Consider the following 8,304-nt stretch of genomic DNA (forward strand, 5'->3'; position numbering starts at 1 on the left):
ATGCAGCAGCCCAGGATGCAAAGACCTGAGCAGGATTTTGCTCTTATCACACCACTCTAAAAGCAGTTCTGTTTCCAAGTTTGACAGTTTTCAAGCAGATAAATAATCTGTGGGCATTAAACTACATGGTAAGAATGATTATGAAGGTTCCTGTGGTAAATCAGTGGTGAATCAACAGTCTTGTGATGCTTTTAATCCCTTTGCAGGTATGTGCCATGCAGTCTGCATGGCAGATGAGAGCGGACTTGGGCGGGGGATGCCGAGGTGCTGAGAGACGTTTTTGGAGGTGAGTACAAGGCCAGTGCAAACACCAGGTGTCCCAGCTGAGCACAGCTCCGCAGCAGTTTCACCTTTTTTTTGTTCTAAGGGCACCAGAATTATGCTTGTAATAAAGGTTGTTTTTCTAGTTCTGTCAAAATGTGGCCCACATAGGTCCCTCTGATTACACAGCCCCTGCACTGGCGTCCTTCAAGATCTCTGCACAGAAATCCCCTCAGCACTGGAAGGGGAAGGAGATGACAACACCTGAACAGCTGCTATTGGCTCCTGGCCATCGGGCACAATGGTCCAGCATGGACTGCAGGGGAGCAGAACACTCTGCTAAAGCCAGAGCATTTGGTGATCCATCCCTGCAGATGTGGCATCTTCAGCAGATCTCAGGGTTTTAATTTGTTATCATGTTCTTTCACCGGGAGTTTTGAAGAACAGACAGGTTTGAAAGATTACAGAAACAGGTTACAAAACAGCAGAAGAAAAATACTATCAAGAGCCATTAAATAAAAAGGAATTTTACTTTTGCATTGTGGCTTGAGTGCTCCTGGGGACTGACACTGTGTTCTCATCCCAATCCTCACAGGTATCCTTGACTGGCCACTGCCAGAGAAGAGGTTCAGGCTATGCCAATAGTGGGTCCTCTGCACTGACCCATAGAGCCACAGTAAAATACTTTTCATAAAGAAACCTGGCTAGGCTCCGGCAGTACAAAGTGCTAGTGTACTTCAAAAGATGTTTACATTACACTGCTTAGGGGGGTTTTTGATGAAAAAGTTTATTATTGGATGATTGTGCATTTTATCTGCGTGGGAGACCAAAGAACCTGAGGTCACTGAAATTACTGACGTCGTTTTAGAGCACTGCATATTTATTAGACCATCTGCTGCTGCAGCACTCAAGGCAGAAACCTTCATCCAGGCAATCTATTCACAGCTACTGTTTTACCACCTGATGTGCAAAATATCAAAGCTCTGGATGCATTTATTATGGCACTGGGTAATTTTCTAATGAATACATAAAGCTCAGGAAACATCCCATGCAAGATTTTCCTGTACATTAGGCCGTTGTTTTCTCACTGGGGCTTGAGAGGGGCCTCTGAGGAGGAATACCATTGTGTCATGCTCTGAAATGTTAGTAGGGTAAAATCAAGTCATTCCAACCGCGTGCAGGCACATCCTTGCTTGGGGCTGCCCATCATACTGCTGGGATTGAGCAGAGGAAAACAGGGATGGACAGGGGCCATGTGGGACACTCTGGACACCCGTGAAGGGCTCCTGCCATACTCAATGAACTGCTGCTCCTCTGCAGTGCCACACAGTTCTCCCAGTGCATCAAGGGTCCCAGGGTGCCCAGTCCCAATGCTGCCTTCTCTGGGGTGATAGCAAAGGGGCCAGAGCTAAACACTGGCCTTGCTGTGAGACCCCCAGATGCAAGCCCAGGGTATCATGTCCTGAGCAGCAATGACAGATGTTATTATGAGGGACGTGTTTCATACAAGCAAGGGACCCTTCCCTTGTGCACACTTAGAGCCAGACTGGGACTCTACACTCAGCCCAGTGCAAAGCATGGAGAATCCTCCATCTCTGTCTGAAACAGCTTCATCCTGCCCTTGGGTGTCTGCCATGGCAGCAGGGCTGGGAGTGGTGAGGGCCTGGCAGCTCATCGTGCCATTGATACATTACAGTGCCCTGATCACTTGCTGTGCATTACACCTCATTTAATATGATCTATAAATCCTCATGTGCCAATAGAAGGAAGTGTCTGATCAGTCCATAAGGTGCTCCAAAGAGTCATCTTTTGCTGATATCTCCTGTTAACTTCCAGCTCACGGGCAAACCAACACACGGCAGGTGCTGAGACACGCGAGAGAAGCATGTCAGCTCGCATGGATCCATCATCCCATCTCCTGCTGCCACTTCCCCTCCAGAGCCACCTGAGAGCTACACACACACAGACAGAAGGTATTTAAGGTATTTATACCTTCCTCCAAGTGAAACAGGGGGCTTGATATCACTTTGTGCACTCATCACATTGAAGGTAATCGTGGGAACACTTTGCCACTGTTACAGGTTAATGATGCATTGTTTAAATGGGAATGAGATGTTTGTAGTCAAATTTACAGCTGGAGTTGTAGTACTGAGTGCCAGGCAGAGTCCTGATGCTGAACCACAGTGCTACTGCCATTGCTTGTGGCAGGGAACTGCCCCCAGCCCTGGTGTGGCTGGTGGCCCAGGGGAGCTGCTGCACCCCACCCTACTCCCTGGGACATGCTTTTCTCCTCCTTGGGCTCTGCTGGCTCAGACCCCATCCATGTGCGCCCCAGAGCCGAGAAAATCTTGGCAACAGACATTTGTAGGGTCCTGCATAAAGAACCCAGTGAAATAAGGATAAGGGTGCTAATTCACAAATTTGCTTCCCCTTGCTGGTCCTCTGACACCTCCAGCTCTGCAGTCCTCTCAGCAATAAACTCAGTGCCAGGAGATTAAAATGTACAACTACGTGACACCTCATAAACCACATAAATATGAACTGGCAAGGCCCTGTAACAATGAAGGATTTTGCACAAAATCTTCAGGCTCAAGGCTCTCTTTCCACTGCAGTGGGTATGCAGTGCAATTATGAAACCTTGACTGAATTATAACCCTTTATTCTCCTAAGGCATCTTTTATTCTGTCTTCAACAAGGTTTTGTTTTCACCCAATCATGAAAACAAAGAGCATAAGAAATACAAATTCACTTATTGATAGATTTGTTTTCCCTGGAAAAACGTGTGATATGCTACGAAAACAGCTGTTAACTTGTAGGTTATTTTAAAGCTAATGGATAATTATTATTCTGTGGAACATTTTTTCCCAATGAAGAGTTTAGTTTGCTGAATGGTCCCTTTCCATTTGCAGCAGTGATGTTTCTCTTCCCCTGCATTAACACGTTACCAGATGTTATCAGAACAAATGGCTGTGCTTTTCGCTTTGAATTTTTCTTCCACATTTTTGACAATTGTTTTTTATATCTTGCATAAATCACTGTAACACATGATAAAGCAAAGCACATTCAATGCCTGTGAATAGTTAAGATACTGTTTCTCCTTTATGCAATAGCCCGTAACTATATTTTAAAGCAGTTAAAGTCTTTTATCAAGCACATTGGCACATTTTTGTAGCTGGATCACTGAGCACACTCTAACAGCTCTTAACAGCTCTCTCACACTGTCATGTAAATCCTTCTTAACTCACGGTTTACTGACCACAGTGGTTCTGGATAAGCATCTGATGCCAATCCCCTCATGTGGGCAGGGTGACACCAGCTACCACATCCCATGGAAATTCCCAAATTTTCTCTTGAAAAACCAGTCCAGGTGTTGCATCACTGCTTCCATAGGGAAACCAAGCTGGAGAGATGACATCATTTGCAGTGGGTTGATGAGTGGAATAGCCCATGGCCAAGCAGACAGGAGGGCCTTGATCCTGGCGGAAAAAGCTCATGGGAAAAGCTCCAATCTTGTGTGGGATGAGGGAGTGGGAGCACCCCGTCCCCTCAAGGGTCAGTCCTGGGGGGACAGGAGGTGACACCCAGCTCTTGGGGACATTTGTGGCTGTAACCAGCTCGATGGCATGCAGATCTGCAAACCTCCTGTGCATCCCAGGACACCATTTGTTCAGTGCCATCTGCAGTCAGTGTGGGTGGAAGGGGGTTATTTTGCTCCTTTTATGAGCTGATTTATGACTTGTTTACTTGTATGCCTCACCCACACTGCTAATGTTGTAATTAAACATTGTTAAACTGCTCAGGCCCCCCTCAGGCATGTGTTGTAACATATTTTTCCCCCCCAGAACCATAATTATTGTATGGGGGGTGGGGAGAAACCTGGGTGGTGAGGAAGGGTGTCAGGCCAGCTTGTTTGTAATAAATACCTATTTAGCAGGCAGAGGATGTTTAGTCCTAAATCAGATTGTGTATTAAAAGTGGAAATTGCTGAGATTGGTGTTTACCTGTGAAACCAAAATTACTTCATGAAGAAAATAATTATAGATGTAGGCTCTCTTAGAAAACAGTCGTGAGCCTTTATTAAACAGTTAAACTCAGGATGCTGCTGTGAGCACAGCATCAGCCCATTGTGCGTGGGTTGGCTGGGAGGGGGCTGTGTGTTGTACATACACCACAGAGCTCTATCCCACAGTTTTCCAGTGCACTGCAATGTTTTCTAGGAGATAACAACTCCCATGAAGTAATACTAAAGCAGGTGAAACAGGGCACAAGGGAGATGTTTCATTACCAGAAAAGGCTGATGAGTTCAGAAAATTATTAGGGAAAAAATGAAAATTATATTAATAATAGTCATTTTTTACCTGTAATGAGACAGAAAACACCTAATGAGGGAGTACAGAGGCATAGGCATCACCATAGCTGCAGTGCCTGTTCCACAGAAGCCCTTCCCCTGACTCTAAAGCAGCTGCAATTCAGTTAACTCAGCGCTGGATTTACACAGGGACTTCCCTTCTGAAGCAGATCCAGCAGTTACTACCAGAAGGAAGTCTCTCTAGATGTGCATCTCCAAGCTGGGGGTGTGTGGGTGCAGGTGGGAGAGCCCTGTGGGGCTTGGCCTTATGTACAGCACCAGAGAGGTGTCGGTGGCTGGGTGGCAGCTGGCTGATGGCAGCAGAAAGCCCCAAATGCCCTGCAAAGGCTTTTGCAGGGCCAGGGAGCTGCTTACTGTCACCTAAACCTGCTGTGGACACAGAGCCAGGAACAGGGTGGCCCTTTCCAGTAACTCTCCTCCAGTGCCCCATTACAAGATGGCTCTTCCAGGAACGGTTCCCTCATGTTGGAGCTTTACAGCTGAGGCACGCTGGAAGCTCACCAACAGCTGCTTGGATCTGGGCTATTTTTAGTCAATCCTGTTCAAAAGGAAAGTCTTTCTTGAAATAGGTGTTCCTCCTGGGTGAGTGGCTTAGCACAGGATCTGGGAGAGTCACTTGAAGGACAAAGGTGCTGAAGAGCCCCGGGTTTGGTCTGAAGCCGATGCTCCACATGTTGTGTGTCCAGCAGCATTGGGGCCAACAGCACCTCTCCCCAGCACACATCACTAGTGTGCCAGGGCAGCAGCTATTGGACACCAGTCTTCAAAATTAGGTTATTTGGGAAGGAATTGCTGAGGTATTCAGAACAGCAGCTCACCGCAGTGTCAGCAGCGTGAGGGGTTTGGGTTTCACTGACAGATGGAGAAATATGAGTGTCTTTAGTCTGGACTAACACTTTCCCCTTCCAAGGATGGCAGAGCTGTGGCAAGGGACCCCTGGCAGCCCAAAGGCCTTGACTCTTGCCTTCACCCTGACTCTTTACCTCAGGAACTGCACCACTCCTCCATGCAGCTCCTGGATGGACCCTCAGTGACTGTTGGAGGTGGGAACAAAAGGGGAAAAAAAATAGATGGATTCTTCTTATGAAGCTACATGAAAAAAATTCTTTATAGAATTTTTCAAGCAATTAACCACTGGTACCAGATGGCACGTGCTGTCATTACTAAAAATGAACTGGTCGCTGTGCTGCCCTACGTAGAAGTTGATGGATGTTAAAGCCACGCAGTTTTCAAGGAAGTACAGACAGAAGTGCAAGGAGTTTTCACCCAGCTTGGCTCAGCTATACATGGGGGGCAGTGTGTGTGTGTGTTCATTAAAAAGAGTCATTAGTTCTTTTATCAGTTCTCTTGAGTCAAACACAGGAGTCCAGCTATAAGGACTCTCACCAGTGGTGAGTTTTTGAATGCTCTTGAGGTGCCATTTATTGATGTGAGAACAGCATCATGCACTGCCTCAGTCATGAGGGAATCTCTGTGATGTGTTACACAAATGCCCCTCATATTTGGCCAGTCTGGCTTGAAAATCTCTGGAGAAATTTGTACTTTTGCAAATTTTATCATTTCCTTTGGTAGCATCAGCCACTGGCTCTGGGGCCAAACTGGCTGTGAACTGCATCATGGCTCTTGAGAACAGCAAAGGAAAACATAAACTATTGAAATACAGCAGACAGAAGAAAGACTTTTCACACTCTAAAACCATAATGCTTGAGTTGTTGGTGCATTGTCACCATAAGGGATGCTGGGTCAGGGCTCCAGCATGGAGTTCATGTTCTCTCAGGTGTCTCCTTTGTAAAGTGAGGAAGGCAACTCCAGCCCCTCACACGTCAAATCCCTCAGCCTACTTGTCTCAACCAAGAGTAAGGGCTAAATAAACATATCTAAACAACTGAAAAGCACGTCAACATCCAACTTCAAAATAAAATGCAGTGAAGTGTGAAATTATACCTTTTACTCCATAAATCTTCAGCAACTGGCACAGTTCTATAGCTTGTACCACGCTTTAATACTGGCAGAATTTAACACACCATGCAAAGCCCATAAGGTAATTACATTTCATCTCAACAAAGCAACAAAATCCCAGCTCATTCAACCCCCTCCATCTGAGGAAGGATTATAGACAATTCAGCGCATGTTGATTTTTCCTAGTGATAAATCCAAAGCAGGTCACCAATGAAATGGTAGTGTGGGCTCCCAAGGCAGCTGATTTATAGGGAAAAATAGAGATGTTATTTAGTGTCCTTCAAGGCAGTGTCACTCTGCTTTCTGAATCTTTCTGAGGTTTATCCTCCACCTAAAAGAAGCTTAAAATGTAAAACTTAACCTTGAACAGACCGTTTTGGCACTTGGCAATTGCCCCTGTGCAGGTTGTTTACATGTTTCACAGCAGATTCCTATCCAGCTTTTAAAGAGTTATTTCATTTTGCAATAAATGAGGTTGTATGAGTGATGATGAAGATGATGATAGAAAGCCAGCAGAAGACACTCACAGCCCCACACCCTGTAAAATGAACCATCAAGCCCCAGGGGCTTGGGTACTCCGGCCAGGCTGGAAATATTTGTCATCAGAGCATGTGTTGGCTGCCCTTCTGCCAAACCAAGGGTATCTCTGTATACAACAAGCCACAATTAATTTAACTAATTTATCTATTAACTGCCCTCAAATAAAGCCTTCAAACTTTAATTAGACCTTTGTGATTAAATGCAATTAAAACCCTTAAAGCAAGTCAACAAGGACTGTGGGCACTCTCATTCCCAAAGCCAGCACAAATCTGCAAATACACACAGGGACGGATAACTGAGGGTGAGGACAAAAGCATTTTTCCCCACCAGGCACAAAGTAACATGACTTTCTATAATCCCTTACTCTGCCTCTGCAACAGGACAAGACCTTGGAAAGGAGACAGGATGCAGCGGCCTCCTGAGGGAATGTGGTAAGAGGCTTAAAATTCCTAAAAGGGGAAAGGAATCCAACTGCCTGCCATGATAGGTGTTGTTGCATCAGCTTAAATAATGATGATGCTCCTCAGCAGCCCTGGCAGTGATGGGGTTCAGTGACAGCACAGACACAAGGGAAACTTGCAAGGACACTTTTTTTTCTTAATTCATTTGTTGTGCCTTGTTTCCTTGCATCTGAACCAAGCAGTCTGTGATAAATGTTGTGCAGTGATGGGAAACATGGTGGGGAAAAGCCATTGCAGCTTCCCAGCACTTAGTGCTGTTGTATAAAACTCAAGGCAGACAATGCATAAATAACTTGTACAAGTCTCTCCACACTTTTCAGCTGATACACCTCATGAATGTAGCTCAGTTCCCAGTTCCTCCCAAAAAAACCTGAAGACTTGAAGTTGTGCATGCAATTGTGTTGCCATAATTGAGTCTTGTGCATGGAGAGGTCGGAGGGAAACCATCACAATTACCAAGACAGAGTGAGTGACACTGAGCAGTGGCAGCACAGAGGATTAAACTGTGCTAAGAATCACCTGAACACAGAGTGGTCTTTGTGGAAGACATAAAATTTGATGGGAAATTTTTATATCAATAAGTTCCCAACCTTTCTGGGAGCTGATGAGCAGTGGAAGACCAAAATGAGGCAAAATACTGCAAGGCGAGCACTAGACTGGTTGCACAGGGCAAAGAATTTGGTAATGTTACCATCAATTATGATGAAATAGGGA

Source organism: Corvus hawaiiensis, chromosome 11 (genome assembly GCF_020740725.1).
Source record: "Corvus hawaiiensis isolate bCorHaw1 chromosome 11, bCorHaw1.pri.cur, whole genome shotgun sequence".
Taxonomy (NCBI): Eukaryota; Metazoa; Chordata; class Aves; order Passeriformes; family Corvidae; genus Corvus; species Corvus hawaiiensis.